Consider the following 17,551-nt stretch of genomic DNA (forward strand, 5'->3'; position numbering starts at 1 on the left):
TATGTGCCATCAATGAACAACTGGGATTTGAAATTAACACACAATATCATTTACAATAGCACCTAAAAATGAAAGTATAAGTCTAATAATATATGCACATGATCTCTATTGAGAAAACTACAGAATTCTGAGAAGAACATTTTAAGAAAATCTAAATAAATGGAGAGATGTTTCACGTACATAGGATAGAAGATTCAATATTGTTAAGATGTCAGTTCTTCCCAATTTGACTTACAGACTCAGCACAATCCTAATCAAAATCCCAGCAATCTATTTTGTGGAAATCAAAAAACTGATTCTAAAGTTTACTTGGAAAGGCAGAAGCCCCCAAACAGACACCACAACACGAAAAGAAAGAATGAGGTTGGAGAACAGACACAAAATGTTCTGCTCCGTGAATGACGCTGTTTAGAGAATGAAAAGACAAGCCAGACTGGGAGAAAATTATTTGCAAAATGCAATCTGATGAAGGACCTGTATCTAAAATATACAAAGATTCTTCAAACTCAGTGATGAGAAAACAACAATTTAAAAAGTGGACACAATCTGAATAAAAACTTCTCCAAAGAAGATATACAGATGGCAAAGAAGCTCCACATCACATGTAATCAGAAAATTGCAAATTAAAGCAGTGATATTCCACTACATACCAATCACAATGGCTAAAGTAAATAACTGCCACCAAATACAGATGAGGATGTATAATGAGAAAAATGCTTATTTCTGGTGAAAATGCAAAATAATACAGTCACTCTGCAATACAATTAGGCAGTTTTTTCAAAACTAAGCATTTCTTACTATATAATCTAGCAGTCACACTCCTAGATATTTACCCAACTGATCTGGAAATATACATATATATCCACACAAATACCTGTACATGAAATGTTTATAGCAGCTTTAGTAATAATTGCCAAAAAACAGGAAGCAACCAAGAAGACCTTCAGAAGGAGAATGGATAAACAGACGATGGTACACACAATGTAATATTATTCAGCAATAAAAAGAAATGTGCTACAGCTATGAAAAGACAAAAAGGAACTTTAAATGAACATTATTAAGTAAAAAAAGGTAGTCTGAAAGGATATGTACTGTGTAATTCCAACATTCTGATAAAAGCATAGAAGATAAGTAGTTGCCAAGGATTGGGGTGGGAAGAGGGGAATGGATAGGTGGAGCACAAGAGGTTTTTAGAGCAGTGTAACTATTCTTTGTGATAATTTAATGGTGGACATTAAGCACCTGTCAAAACCCATAAAACTATACCAAGGAGTGAGCCCTAATGTAAACTGTGGACTTCAGTTAATAATTATATATATATATCAATCAAATATGTCATATATATATCAAAATTATTGGTTTACCAATGATAACAAATGTACCACACTAATACAGGACATTAATAATAGGGGGCTGTGAGCAAGGTAGACAGAGGTATGTGGGAACTGTCTGCATTATCTGCTTTATTTTCTGTAAACCTGAAATTGTTCTAAATATGGTACATTAATTTTTTTTAAACCCACTCCCAAAAATGGGTTAACAAGAAGAGAAATTAGAAAATGTTCTGGACTGAATGAAAATAAAAATGCAAATTTCAAAACTTGTGAGATTCAACTAAAGAAGTACTTGGGAAATTAACAGCTTCAAACCTTTATTTTAGAAAAAAAAAGTCTACAATCAATTGTCTAAGGTTCTATCTCAAAAAGTTAGAAGGCCTAACTGAACAAAGGAGAAAGAAGAAAGGAGATACAGTAAGATAAAAGCAAAAAATATCAAAGAAATAAATAATGGGGAAAAAAATCAGTGAAATCAAAACCTGTTTTTTGTTTTTTTTCTAAAGATAAACTTCTAGACAGACTAGTCAAAAATAAAAGGAGACATCATTATGGATCCTACAGAATCATACAGACTATAGGGACTATACTACAAGTAATTTTATATGAATAAATTTGTCAAAATAAATGAAATGAGCAATGACTCCAAACACAAAAGAAACTAATAACCAAAAATGTCTATTAAAGAAAATAATAAAATGGAATAAAATCTTTTCACACAGATATCCCCAGGCCAAGAAGGCTTTACTAGTCTATTCTACCAAACATTTTTAAGATACAAATCCTTTCAGAAGAAAAGATGAAAAGAAAAAATTCTGAACTCTTTTTATGTGACTAGGATTCCCTTGATAGCAAAATAAGGAAACAAATGCGGAGCGAGCCTGCTGGTTATTAAATGCGTGACCTTGCTCGTGGTGCTTGGGAGCTCTGGCTTTCACTTGTCTCGCCCATGACCATTCAGGCAGAGTGTTCTTGCTCGGATCCGGGCCCTATAGAGAAGAGCCTGGAGGAGAGACCAGCACACGGCCTTCAGGAGATGCTCCCGAGTGGTACATACGCCACCTCTTCCCACTTCCAAATAGCAACTGAATTGTGAATCTACTAGGATTCCTTCCTTCTGCGTCTTTTCTTCACAAAATGGGTTACTTCCAACCTATGAAACTCAGGAGATCAAGGGTGAGCCTACTGGAAATGAAGGTGTGCACGATAGAGGACAGAGAATGGATTGGGACAAACTAGATTATGTACCAATTTCCTGCCATCCCTCCACACCCCATGTCTGTCTGTCTCTGTCTCTGTCACTAAATAACTATTGCTTCTTGCTTTTCCTCTTAGACCTTACCACTGTGTCAAGAAACATTCAGGCACTGCTTCAGTCAATGATCTTTAAGACTCCTTCCCTCCCTCCGATAAATACTGAGAGCCTGCTCTGTGCCAGACGGTGACGTATGCAAAATCACACACGACATTTGTCCTCATGGAGAATATTGAGACAGGGACTGTGGGTTTAGACAGAGTAGGGTGAGGGCCTCCGGAAAAAGACCCCTCCAAAACTCCATGTTAAACAATTAAGCAAAGCCAGAGTTACATCAATTCTCTAAGGTAAAAATGTCAAACTGGGAATATAGGCATTCTTCAGTGAAATTAGTTAAAACTAAAAAGCCAGGAATAACTTGGCCTGGAATGTTTGAACATCCCCCAGATAAGAAAACACCTCAGCAAAGCCCGTGTTTTCATTGTGTCAGTTAAATCAGGCTATTATAAAATTTACTTAAGCCTGCTAAAAGGCCCAGCTTATTTTCTTTAACTTTACCCAGATGCTGCTTTTCTTCCTCCAGTCCTAAATCAAATAATTTGCAACCTAGGCAAGTAATAATGGCAAGCAAGCCCAATCATAAACAACACAGTAAAAAATAGGAAGGACTCCGTCTTAAAGATAAGATTGCATTTTAAAACTCAAGAAGTCAAAAAGTAAGTTTCTTAACTTAACAGAAAATAACTCAGCCCCCCTTGGGAGCAGGACAGGCAGTCTTGATTGATATGCTCCCAGACCAAGAAGCGGCTACTCTGGGAAAGAATCAAAGCAGTAAATTTCTTGTGCTAAGTTAACTTTGCAAAATAACCCGGAAGACTGATAAGAAACTTAGTGTCTCTTCAAGAATAAGCATTTGGGGACCATTTAGCGGGTCTGCATCCCTGGCTCTTTGTCTCTCAGCTGCCTATAAAATCCCTAGACAACGCCCAACTACGGACTCTCTTGTCCCCTCCTGGTGCGAGCCAGGAGCTCTGTCTTCTCACTTTATCTCTAAATAAAAGCATCTCCTTGCTCTCCTACTCTGAGTGTTTGCAAAGGTCATTCTTCAACTCCGTGAACAAGAACCCCGGCATCAGTATGGTCTGTGTTCTAAGGCATTACAGACTGTATTAAACAGGAACAAGAACTAGTTCTTGAGTGACTCTATATGCTAACTACTACTATCCCTATTTATTGCTGAGGTAACTGAGACTTGGAGAGAGAGAATAACTTGAAGACTGTGAAGCCAGAAAGGAGAAGAGCCAGCATTTGCGCCTAGGTGTGTTCTACCCCAAAGCCCATGATATTTCCACTCTGCCATTCTGCTTAATTAAAAAAGAACTTAACTTGATTCTGACTTTCTGTCTCACTAGTGGAGTAATTGATTTATATATTATCGTGGCTGACAGGGCTGTATTATATTCACTGCTTCTCTGTTATGTTTTTGAATGGCTGATTTTGGATTTGAAGTGTTTGGAATACACTTAGAATTCTGCTAGACTGTCTAAAATGCAAAAATCCTTGAAATACTTTTTCTCTTAATTATGAAGTGGGAATAAAGTTAGTGGAGAGTGTCCCTGACCTCACCAGAAACTTGGTGAGTAGGTACTTCTGCAAAGGTCTACACACAGGCTGTTAGTAGCAGTTTGGGTACAACTGAGGCTGGAGGGGAGAGTCACTCAGGAACTAGTTGTTCTTGCAAGGATATAAGTTTGGGGTATAAAAACCAAGTTCTAATCCAGTTCTTCACAATGCCAAGGAAACTTCCAAATGAATTTCTGATGTCAGGTCATTAGGCTGATAGATACATACAGAAGGACACATTCTTTCTCGCTAATAATTCTGATGAATACATTCTCTGCACAAGATGTCAGCAGGTGCCTGCAGGAAGAAATAATGACGTATCAAGTCCAGATTCCTGACTTGGAATCCCAAACCCCTGGCAGTATGGCCAACTCTACATTTCCAGGCCCATCCTGTCGCTGATCCCTTCCCCTACTCACCAATGCTTCAGCCACGCAGAAAGCAAACCACTTCCTAAAGATTCCTCTAAGCTTCTAACACTCCTCTATAAAACATGTATCCATCCCACCTTTTCTCAGCCTATACGGCTCAACTACCTTCTCTTCTATAGAATCCCACCCCCATTGGGACTGATGTCACCTTCTTCCTCAGTTGTCAGAGACTGTTGCACAACCATCTGGAGCTCTGCTCTTTATGTGTCCTTATCAGGGCCCAGAGCACACAGGAAGGAGCTGGGTTGTTTCTTGTCTTCGATGCCTGGTACCTAGTTCAGCGATGACCCAGAAGAGGCAGTGTGTAAACAGCAAACACTGAACTAACATGTATGGAAAGGAAGTCAAGCCCAGAAATGAAGCTCCACCAGTCTGCACACCAAAAGGACAGGATGAGTCAGCACCCCATTAATCAATTCATCGCCAAGGTCACTTGTAGGGCCCATGTGTTCCGTATTCTAATTTACCTTAAATCATTGATGTGATTCCCAATTTGGGTTTCCAATTTCAAGTGAGAACAGTAAGGTATTTTTCATTATTATTTAAAATCTCTTTTAATCATATTTTAATACCCACCAGAAGCTTGAAATTGGAATGCTATGACTACACTGCCCTGATTCTCCGGTGCTCTATTTGCACAACGGATGGTCTCCTCGGATCTGCACTGCAACTGTACTGATCCTTTTCCTCAGGTAATATTTATTTTTATTTGAAGCAGCATTATTAAACCAGTAACATAAGTAAAGGAATATGCCCAGAAAGAAAAGCTGGGGAATATTTTTAAAATATACCTAAGACAATACCTCTGCCTAAGTAAATAAGTCTCTCCCCATCTCAGTTTCCGATGACACAGAGAGCCAACAGCGAAAGGAGCAGGCCTTCCCCGAGCCCCTTCTCGGATCCTGTGCCCCGGGAGGCTGCTCACTAGTAGCAGTAGAGACGTTTCTTCGGTTCTCACACACCAGCTTTGTGTCTGGCAGCTTCTTTGATGAGGCCTCCGAGGGACTGGCCTGCTGCCCCAGCGCGGGCCAGGCAGGGGCCTTCCACAGGACAGAGCTCTGTATTCTGTGCTCCTTCCGTGGGTCTCCAGCGCCCCCATCATCTCCACGGTCCCCAAGCACTGCAAACGAATGCTGGCTACAACTATCACGCTGAAGGTAAAAAGGAAAGGGAATGCTTCCAGAGGGCCACCTGTCACCTGGCAGGAAGGTGCACAGCAGGAAAGAAGAGCTGCAGGCCCTTGGGATCCAGGGAAGGGCCCTCTGCCTTAGACCCTAGCATGTGAAGCCCAGCAGTTTCAGTGCCTTGCATCCTATACACCCTGCTGCCCTGATGATACAGAACCCCACAATATGGATCCAATGTGGCAACCAGGGTTTCTGCACTCCAGGCCTCTCAGTCGCACTGAGCCTCAGCTCCATGTGAGGTCTCTGCAACCCTGGGGTGGTGGGGTGGTTCTGGGGTCCTGCACACAGACCAAAGGAGCTCATCATGGAATCAGTGACTGAGCCAAGGCAAACCCCACACTAGATGCGGTGTAAGCTTCTGCACAGTGCACGACTCCAACCACCTTCCATCCTGGCTAGCTGGGGAAGATGCATGGATCTCCAAACATCATGCAGGGCCTGCACAAGCTGTCGCTCCATCTCCAAAATACCTCTCAAATAAAACAGCCATTAAATAAAATGATACAAATTTAAAAGGGAAAATGGGTATCTTTCTACCATTGCAATCAGATATTTCCTAGGGGTAGATCATCATACCCCAGACTTTATTTATCACTAGTACTAAAGTCTCCAAAAACCTACACTTCTCTTTGGGAAAATCTTAAACAATATAAGAAAAGCAAAACTGGTTAAAATGAAATGGAAATAATCTCTAGATTTGGAACAGAAACATCTGGTCTCACATGTGGCATTCACATACCATGGCCCCTTGGCCCGGGGACAAAGCTGTCCATGCAAGGACCCTTTCACAAAATGAGAAGTTGACATAGATACCGTCTAAGGCCCCTCCAGCTCTCAAATCACGTCTGTTCCGGTTTTGCCCTAGGTCTCCCTCTTACTCCACCCTGACTAGGATGCAGCAGAGGTGCTGATAAGGAAAACATTCAGCACAGCCGACAAGGTCAGAAGAAAAAAAAAGCAGGCCAGGATTTCATGTTTTCCCGTAACATTGGGTTTCCTGACCTGGAATCCCAACCGCGCTGACCCATTGTTGCCCCCGGTTTGGGGCAATGGCGGGGCGGTGACGGAACGGGCGGCCACAGCAGAGAAGGTGCGCCCCGCCTGGTCGTTCGGCCGCCTCCCGCCCAGTCGTCCCAGGCCAGCCCCACTCCGCTGTTCCCGCCGGACTCAGGAGGCTTGGCAGGGGAGGACCTGGTTCCGATGCTGGATTACGGTAAGGCCCCGGGGCCCCTGACCCAGCCAGTTCCCACCCATTGGGGTGGAAGGGGAGCCTGATCACCTCCCGGAGACTTCTTAGAGGGAATGTTTACACTCTGGTCTGAGTGTGTGAGTGAGTGTGCAGGGCAGCTGAAGCCATTCAGTCTGCACTGAATCTGTGATTCCACGGCCTGTGCTATGGAATCCGAGTGGGCCCTTCGCCATATTCGCGGGCGGCCACCATGACATAACGGTGACCCAGCTTCGGCTGACCTGGCCCAGAACTTATATGGGTGCACCTTAGTCAAGGCTGACTTAATTCTCCGCGAGCAGAGCAAACAGACGGGCATCTGACTGGTCTCCTCTCTAAATGGGGCACCCCCTCCCTTGTCTGTTGTCGAGGCACCATTACACAGACACGTCATGGGGTCAGGGCACAGCAAACCCACAGTTCGTGACACCATGATCAAAATTTTCAGGAAGGGATTTTCAGGAGACTATGGAGTAAAATTAACTCCAAGCAGGTTGAAAACCCTATGTGAAACTGAATGGCCCACCTTCGGTGTTGGGTGGCCTCCAGAAGGGTCCCTAATGTCCAACAGTCCATCCTGTCTGGCGGGTCATCACTGGAGATCCAGGTCTTCCTGACCAGTTCCCATACATTGACTCCTGGTTAGGAATCGCCCAGACCCTTCCCCCTTGGGTGCAATTCACTTGCAACAGGCAGGGACAGGGTAGGGTCTTAGTCGCCTCAACAAAGAAGCCTCCAAGAATCAATAGAAGCCTGAGCCTCTGCAAATTCTTGCTGGTGACCCAGAGGAAGAGCTAATATTGCCCCTACCTTACGTGCCCCCAAGGCCGTCAGCACCCAGCACCCAGGTCCCAGACACCCTGCCACCGTCAGCCTCACGGCCACCTCCAGAACCAGTGGACCCACTTTCCCCTGGACCAGCAGCCAGACTGTGCCCTCGGCCAGGAGCAGGCACCCTTCAGATGCCAGTGCGAGAGACGCAGGAGCCTGAGAGGCATGATGAAGGGGGAACCACCCAGCCCGGCCCGTCCATACTTTACTACCAGCACTTCTCCACGACTGACCTCCTCAGTTGGAAACACAACACCGGTCAGACTCGGGGAAGCCACAAGCCCTGGTTGATCTCATGGAATCCCTCTTCCAAACCCATCGGCCAACCTGGGAAGACTGCCAACAGCTTCTCTGCACCCTGTTCAACATGGAAGAGAGGAGACAGATTATAAAAGAGGCCCGCCAATACCCAGAAGAACATGCACCAGCTGGGGGTCCCTGATCAGGGTCCCCAAGGGGTGCCCCAAGTGGGACTTCACCACCCTTGAGGGGCAGCACCAGACCCGCCGATATCAGGACGCCCTCCTCCAGGTGATTAAAGTCAGGTCCAAAAAGCCTATGAACATGGCCCAACTATCTTCAGTCACTCAACAACCAGGAGAGTCTCCCAGGGACTATTACGAAAGACTGTGCAAAGCTTATCGCATGGCCACCCCTTCCAATCCTGAGTCACCAGGGAGACAACAAATGGTCAACACCTTATTCATAGATGCCCCAGACATCAGAGGAAAGCTCCAAAAACTTGAAGGCTTTGCTGGGATGAATATCACTCAAGTGATTGAAATTGCCAACAAAGTACATCTAAACAGAGAAGTTCAGGCTGACAGAGAGGCTGAAAAAAAATAAAGAAAAAGGCCAGCCTCCTGGCAGCTGCCCTAAAAGAATGAGATGACCAAAAGGCAGAGAGAAGCCAGCCACCAAGAGGGGGGAAGCCTAGGACCCCCCTAGTCAGGGACCATTGTGCTTTCTGTGAAGAGAAGGGGCATTGGGAGGACAAATGCCCCAACCGAGGCAAAGCCCCGAAGCCCAGCCGCTACCAGAAGGAGCCTCACGGGGAGAGGCTCACTGGCCTGGCAGAAACAGACCCAGAGTGACAGGGACCGGGCTGTCTCGCACTCGGCCCCCAGGAGCCCACGGTCAGAATGAAAGTGGGGGGCCAAAACATGACTTTTATGGTTGACACAGCACCAGAATACTGTATGGTCACCCTCCCTGTAGCCCCTTCAGTGAAAAGACTGCAAGACTGCAACTATTCTCAGAGCCACTGGGACAAAAGCAGTCCAGCAACACTTTTGCCAAGCCCGCCAATGAGCAGTGCATGACTTGCGCCAGAAATAACGCTCGATCTGCACGGCAACTCCCGCCAGGTGTCCAAAGAGCAGGAGTTGCCCCCTTTGAAGACCTTGAGATAGACTTCACAGATGTCCAGCCAAGCAGAGGACTCAGATACCTCCTAGTAATAGTGTGTACATACTCTGGGTGGGTCAAAGCCTTCCCGACCAGGACAGAATGAAGCTGGGAAGTAGCCAAAGTCCTCCTGAGAGAAACTGTGCCCCAGTTTGGCCTACTGTCTACAATTCACAGTGACAGTGGGCCTGCATTTGTAGCAGATGCAGTACAAATTTTAGCTAAATCTCTCAACATTACCTGGAAACTCCACACTGCATATAGGCCACAAAGTTCAGGGATAGTAGAGCAAATGAATTGAACCCTCAAGGGGACCCTAGCTAAGTTTTGCCAAGAAACTGGCCTTCCATGGCCGGACCTACTGCCCCTGGCTCTACTGTGTGCTCGCTGCACACCTGGGACTCAAGGCTTTTCCCCTTTTGAATTAGTGTATGGACGCCCTCCCCTGTGTCTAGGAAGCCTCCCAGGGCACCTACACCAGATAGGAGGTAAGGGAGTAAGAGAACAGCTCCAAGCCTTAAGAGCCACTCTAAAAAATCTGCAGCAATAGGGACCCCATTACATTCCTTCCAGGTGGGGGACTCAGTCTGGATCAAAAATTTAAGAAGGGACCCCCTCAAACCTCAGTGGACTGGCCCCCACATCGTTGTTCTAACCACTTCTTTTGCCCTCAAAGTTGCAGGCATCACTCCATGGGTCCAGCATTCCAGAGTAAAAAAGGCCCATAATCCGGATGAAGAAATACGTCAGTGGAGGGCTCAGCCAGACCCCCAGAATCCTCTCTGCCTCCACATCAACAATTACCCTCTGACTAATGAACGCCTGCATGCCGACGATCCTGGCCCTGGCCGGGGTGGTATCTCTCGTCCTGAGCACTGGACTCTCTGCTGTTGCCCCCTCAGACTGGACTGTTCCTCAGAAAGTTGCCCCTTCTATTGTCTATTGGGTAATTAATTGTAGGTTGTTTTGCTGTGCTACCTGTTTCTCCCAACTACACTCAAGCCTCAGCCTGCATCTCCCCACTACTTTGATAGTAGTATCAAACTCCCCACTATATTGTTATCTCTGTACCTTCTTTCCCTTTCCTTCCTCCCCCTCACTCCCAGGGAACCTCGGTGTGGTCACATAAAGCCAGACAAATGGGAGACCTGGTTCAGTGCCTACATCTACATGCCTGCTAAATGTTATGATAAGAACAGGGCCACCCTTTACCTTAAAAACAAAAAGGTACTGGACTGGAACAATAAATAAATGGGACTCAGACTGTGCAACTAGGGGAATAAAGGGATCCACTGTCTCCTGGACCTACCTCACCCACACTGGAATGTCTGATGGGGGGGTAGTCCAGTATCAAGCACAAAGGGCCAGGGATGAAAAGGTGAAGCAGGCCCTAAAGGCACTGACTAAAGACCCAGCTTACTGCAATACTGACCTCTCAGGACTCCAACAACTAACTCAAACCCTAGTGCCTACCCACCAGGTCAACCAGGTCATCACAGCAGCCTACGAGTTAATTCAAAACAGCAGCAGCCAGATACAAGCCTGCTGGCTTTGCTTGCCCTTAACCCACAGGACCTATACGGGAACCCCAGGGCCCCCATACCAGAGCTCCACTCAGGCAACCAAAAATAACACAGCCCAGAACCAAACTGAACTAGTTAGTCTGGTAGCCTACAACATCCAGCTCCAACCCACCGCAGACAACATAATGTGCCTGACCAACTCAAAGGCAGGCAACATTAGCTATGGCCCCGTCCTTACCCGGTTGTGTTCCAAAAGCCACACCACACCACCAATCAATCAAAAGCTTATTGTGCACCCCTGGGAATTTTTCTCCTGTGCGGGTACCACCTTCCGATGCCTCCAGATGAGCTGGACAGGTTTATGCATGCTGGTCTTCCTCAGCCCCGACACGTCTGTCCGGTCCGCCCAAGAGGTTGAACAAGCTCTCGGATACAAGAGCGGGCTGCTCTAAGCTCGGTTTCGTTGGGCACGGGAACATTTGCAGGAATTGGAGCCAGGGCAGCTAGCTTAGGCTCTTCGCTCCATTTTTATCACAGACTTTCTCAAGAACTAAACGAGGACATGGAAAAGGTTGCAGACTCCCTCCTTCCCCTGCAAGGTCAGATTAGTTCGCTTGAGGCAGTCACGCTCCAAAACCGAGGAGCCCTAGACCTGCTTACGGCTGAAAAGGGAGGAACCTGTGTATTCTTAGGGGAGGAGTGCTGTTATTACGTGAATTGATCAGGGATAGTAACCACAAAAATCAAAGAACTGAAAGAAAGAATATTAAAATGGAGAAAGGAATTAGAGACGGGGGGATGCGGGGACTCAGCCAGCGGTCCTCCTGGTTACTTCCATTGGCTGGGCCCCTCATCTCCATCCTCCTCCTCATCACTATTGGCCCCTGTGTACTAAATGTCCTCGTAAAGTTCACAGAAAACACTGTTACAAATCGAGCCACCACTCATACACTTGTTCTGCAAGGCTATCGGTCTGTCATAGACCAGCATGATGCCCCCTTAAAACAAAACGCTTAAAAGGGGCACCAGAGGGGGAGTGATAAGGAAAGTATTTAGCACAGCCAACAAGGTCAGCAGAAAACAAACAAACAAAAAAAAAAAACCCTTGGCCCCCTCGCTTCTCTTCTTTGGCAAGGTCAGCAAAAGGAAAATATATCTCCCAGTCCCTTCATCCTTGCTCCTCCAGGCACTCACTCCCCTAAACTCCCTTTTCCCTTTGCTTGCTGCCCACTGGCTGTGCACATTTGCAGAAAGATATAAATTGCCCCCTTGCCTTTGTTCGGGGCTCAGCCTTGGGAGATGACTCCCCTCTGAGCCGGCCAGTGTAAAATAAACCTCAACACTCCAAGACTTCCGAGTGCCGCTTGGTTCTTCCATCAGCGATTCAGTCCAGGTTTCCAGGTTTTTCCATAACAGTGCCAACACGAGCTGGAGTGTACATTGCACTGTGGGCATCTCTGCCAGATGCCAGGATGGATGTCATCTCCAACACAATCAGCAGCAGAGCGCCCCCTTGACACAAGCAACCACTAAAGACACCAGCAGCTCAGGGACCTGCACTGAAGAGGGCTGTAGGTGAGGCATGGCAGCCAGAGTATTACCCCTGAGAACACCCACTATATCTAAGGGGGCCCCAGAATTATTGAGGACAATTTAAATATTTAAGAAAAGGTAGGATTCCTGCATGGCAACACCAGGGTATACCGTTACCTCTTGCCGCATCACAAACCATTTCAAACCTAGTGGCTCCAAACAGCTATTCATCCAGCTCACAGCTGGAGCTAGGCACAGCAGGGTGGTTCTTCTGCTTGTCCCACACGGGCTCAATCATGCACCCATGGTGAGCCAAGTGGCTGGGCTTCTGCTGTCAGCTGGGCTGTGTGTCCTTTCATCATCCAGGAAGCTAGTTTAGGCTGCTTCACGTGGAACCAGGATGTGGGTCCCCAGAGCAGCAGACAAGCCAGAGTACAACTGTTTGTCAAGACTGCCGAGGCACGTTTGCCATGCCCCCACTGGCTAAAGTAAGCCAACCCATATTTAAGGGGTAAGGACACACACTCTACCTCTTGACAAGAGGATTTATAATGTCACATTCTATGTGTCTAAGTGGAAGGAGAAAAGAATGTGTGGCCATTCACGCAACCCATTACCCAGAGAAATACGCCTGTCAGTGTGACCTTATTTTTATTCCCCAGTTCATATTGCCAAGTAAATAGGTGAAATTATTCTTGCATTTTACTCGGCAGCATATTTTATGGTAAAGTTTCAATGAGAACTGAAATGTGTTGAGCCTGCAGATCAAAGAGGAATTGGAAAACTTTGTGCAAATCATTCACCTCGCTTAACCTTTAGGACTCCATCCAAAGTTATACATGGAAATGCAAATGTAAGGAATTCCGCAGGGATGGTTTGCTTCTGTATCTCACATTATTCTGGCCTTTCTAAAATTCAACCCTCTGCATTCATGCCTTCAGGCAAATCACTCTCTTTAAGAAAAGGATGAGTAATCACAGCCAGTTAGAATTTTTAAATCTCTGAAGTACATGGCTATGAAATATACATCGGTTCTTCCAATCACCAATCTGTGTTTGGTAATTAAACTGAGCATTATACCAGTGTCAAGGGTCACTCATTTAATTTATGTTTCTTTACCAATTAACTGTGTACTAGGCACTAAGGGTTTAGATATACTAGAGGAAGGAGGGAGAGATGGAGGAAAGACAGAAGCCTGCTTTTTTGTATCCCATCGTTCAGTGAGATGTCAACCAGGAAATTTTGCAAAGAATACAGTTCAAGAAATTTCATTCCTTTTCAAAATTATGGTAAATTTCACATTTTAAACAGCCTCCGATGGATCGCTTTTAATTTCCTTAAAGTCTGTCTCCTCTGAAGAAGGTTTAGAAGTGACCTTTTTCTTTCTATTGTTAAACTGTCACCAAGTTATTTTTAATTCTCACAGTGTCCTCAAGCTCCTTCTGAGGACATTAATTTCTTTGGGCAGTTGAAAAAAGATTCTGAATCCATTTCCTCATACACTGTGCCAGCCTCTCACTTGGATAACACTTCGAAGGAACTTTGCTTCCCCACACAGGGCTGGAGCACTGCGACAAGGGGCTGAAAACGTGGGCCAGTGTAAATGCCCCTAATGCTTCTCTTTAAAAATCCACAAAGCCTGGTCCTCAACAAATTTGAAATAAACTCCCCTTTTGGTCTCTAATCCATCTGTCCTTTCAAATGCTCTCCTTGGAGATTTTCCTCTATTTTAACTGCATAAATTGTAGGGATTTTTTGTTGCTGTTTTTAATTGCAACAAATGGTACTTATCTCCTTGTGGAGGTTTTCATTTTAAAAGTTTACCTGAAAGATCTGCTCCTTCCAATCCCCCTCACATACACCCCAGCTTTTGAAATTCATGAGAGATTAACTCCACTGAAGACATTTCATTTTAAATGGTGAGAGAGGTTTTGATGGAACATGTCTGTTCTCACAAGAGACCTTAACAACTCAGAAGCCCAGAAAAAATCAATTCTACCTAGTATTGCTAGTCAGCTTAAAATTTCTACATTTTTCCAAAGAAAACATACAGATGACCAGCAGACACATGAAAATATGCTCAACATTACTAATTATTAGAAATGCGAATTAAAGCCACAATGAGATATCACCTCACACCTGTTAGAATGGCTATTATCAAAAGACAAGAAATAACAAGTGTTGGTGAGGATGTGGAGAAAAGGCAACCCTCCTACACTGTTGGTGGGAATGTACATTGGTGCAGCCACTATGGAAAACAGTATATAAATTTCTCAAAAAACTAAAAATAGAAATACCATACAACTTCTGAGTATTTGAAAGGAACTAAAATACTAATTTGAAACTATGTCTGCATCCTCATGTTCACAGAAGCATTATTTACAATACCCAAGACATGGAAGCAACTTAAGTGCCCATTGATTGATAAAATGGATTTTTTAATTTTATATACATTTTTATATGCACATCCATATGCATATATAATGGAATATTACTCAACCATGAAAAAGAATGGAATCTTGCCATTCATAACAACATGGATAGATCTTGAAGGCATTATGCTAAGTGAAATAAGTCAGACAGAGAAAGACAAATACCATATGATCTCATTTACATGTAAGGATCTAAAAAAGAAAAGAAAACCCAGACTTACAGATACAGAAAACGGTGACAGTTGCCAGAGGTGGGAGTTGAGGGTGGGCCAAATGGGTGAAGGGGGTAAACGTACAAACTTCCAATTATAAAATAAGTCAGTCATAGGATGTAAAGTACAGATGGTGACAACACTCAATATACTGTACTGTGTACTTGAAAGCTGTCAAGACAGTAAATCTTAAAAGTTCTCTTAATAAGAAAAAGAAATGGAAACTGTGGGGTGATGGATGTTAACTAGATTTATTGTGGTGGCCATTTCTTCTTTTATTTTTATTGAAGTATAGTTGATAAACATTCTTATATTGCTTTCAAGTATGCAAAAGAGTGGCTCAACAGTTACCCATATTATTAAATCCTCACCCCAATAGTGCAATTACTATCCATCAACATATCATTTCTTAATATTTACAAATAACGAATCATGTTATACACTTGAAACTAATATAATGTTATATCAATTATATCTCCCTAAAAATTCCTTCCTTATGTCCTGAGAATCAAAATCAATGAGGAAAATTTTTTTAATGGAAAGATCGTTTTTCCTCCATGAATCAAATAGAACCCCAATAAATCTGAGGCAAAATTTCCAAAGTTGTAGATATTATCCTTAGAATCCCATCTTGAGAAACGAGAGCAAAACAATTCCCACTTACCATCGGAACATACTCAAATGAATCCCTATGTTACAGCATAAAAAGTGAGGGGGCTGGAGTTTGTCTACTGATTTTTTGTTTGCTAAGGGCAGCTTATTTTCCATCACTGAGGTGGAAACTCAACACTTTTTTCTTTTACCCTGAAATAGTTTTATCTGTACATACCATTCAAGTTACTAGTGATTATTAATAGTTACTAAACATCTACTGTGGGTCAGGCACTGTGTCAGACGGTGGGAACAGAATGATGAGAACTGAGACCAGCTTTCAAGGCATCCCAAAGACAAATGTAAGTAGTGAAGTGTCTTAAATGTGACATTCAGCTGACACTTTTTTATTTTGTAGTGAGGAGAGGGTGGAAATGGGGAGGGAGAAGGGAAGGACAGGCAGAAACTTTGGTGGGTGTTATAAAGGCTTGTGGAACTGTAAATGGTAACAGTTCTTTTGAATCCACACCGAACTAGATTCTAAAAAGGTTATTAGAACAGTAAGTTATAAAAGCAATAATACTAACAAGGAACCATCGACGAAGGCTATACTAACTGAACAATCGGGATGAAGGCTGAAAAGGAGATTTACAGGGAGAGACTGAAGAGATCAATATGATAGATATATAAGAAGTTACTCAAAGGTAAAGAAATTTTGAAGGTAAGTGGTAATACAATCAAGCCAGTTAAGGGCCCCCCACATGCTTATCCTTGGGTCGGCAGCAGAGAGAATGCTGTACTCCTCAGACCGAATCTCTGTGACACAACTGTTGGGAATATTCCAGTGAGATAAGAGCCACCCAGGGCACAAAAGAGATCAGGACGAAGACACTGGCAGAGGGAAGTTACTACAACAGTCTTGGATTTCTTATTTTTCAAAATGATCTATCAGAGGGCCAATTCATATAAACTATAAGAGCTGCCTCCTATTCGCTCTGGAGAGACCAGAGAAAAATCACTGTGAATAAACAATCACCAGAATGCATTGTCTGGATAGCCGACAGGATAAAAACTGCTGTAATTATCTGAAAGCCGACACAATTAGCAGCATGTAATTTTTTTAACAACCGTTTATACAGCACTTACCTTTATGTACTGTTCTAAATACTTTAAAAATATTAACTTATTGATCTTTGTTGCTATCCTATGAGGTAAGCACTATTACCCCTGTGATACAGATGAGTAAACTGAGGCACGGGGAAGTTACACTGTAGAAGTTCAAAGAGCCAGCCAGTGGTAGATCCCAGATTGGCACCCAAGCAGTCTGGCTCCAGAAGTCCACATGCTTCACCACCAAACAGTCTACCTCGTACAGTAACCCACAAGTGTGAATCTAAGAGGAACCTGAGAGTGTCCTTCGGGCGCCACCCAGGGAAGATGCTCTAACTCAGTGAGAAGGGCAGTGGTGTCAGCATAGGAGAGGCTGACAAAGCCAAACAGGACACACATACTCTGTACCTAAGATTTCAGGAAGTACACCACTGAACTTCAGTGTATTTTTTTTAATGTGTGTGGCAGACACTGTTTGTTGACTTAGCCCCTATTTCAGGAACCTGAGAGTTGCCGTCCTCTCCCTAGAATGCCCCCCAGGAATGGTGCAGGCACAGGACCTAAGTTTTCTCAAACACACCTGCACAAAAATTCAATGTGGAATGAACAATGTGATCTGGCAGCCCACAGTGCGAGTCCTAATTTTCTGACCAGATCGGGGCAGTGAAGGTCCTTTTGGGGCAGCTGTGCTGGAGCAATGGTGTTCCTGCTAAATACCCCTAAATAAGAGGGTATTTCTCCTGGCTGTGTGCTTCTTAGTGCCAGCATTCCTGAGTTATTGTTCCTGAGGCTGATTCTCTGGGAATTCCAGGGATTTCAGGAGCTTTCTAACATCCAGTTCTTCCTTTAAATTA

General features: G+C 44.3%; 1 protein-coding gene across 3 annotated transcripts in view; it reads right to left on the reverse strand.

The window, feature by feature from the left end:
- Positions 1-17,551, reverse strand: part of KCNN2 (potassium calcium-activated channel subfamily N member 2) — a 342,851-nt gene that overhangs the window by 305,146 nt on the left and 20,154 nt on the right. Inside the window, exon 2 of one of the 3 annotated variants that reach the window (XM_057490765.1) lies at positions 8,123-8,247. The exons of the other annotated variants lie outside the window; for them this stretch is intronic. The gene's annotated coding sequence lies outside the window, so the exon portion shown is untranslated. The remainder of the gene's footprint in view (positions 1-8,122; positions 8,248-17,551) is intronic. 3 annotated transcript variants of the gene reach the window in all.

This window comes from Manis pentadactyla, chromosome 13 (genome assembly GCF_030020395.1).
Source record: "Manis pentadactyla isolate mManPen7 chromosome 13, mManPen7.hap1, whole genome shotgun sequence".
Taxonomy (NCBI): Eukaryota; Metazoa; Chordata; class Mammalia; order Pholidota; family Manidae; genus Manis; species Manis pentadactyla.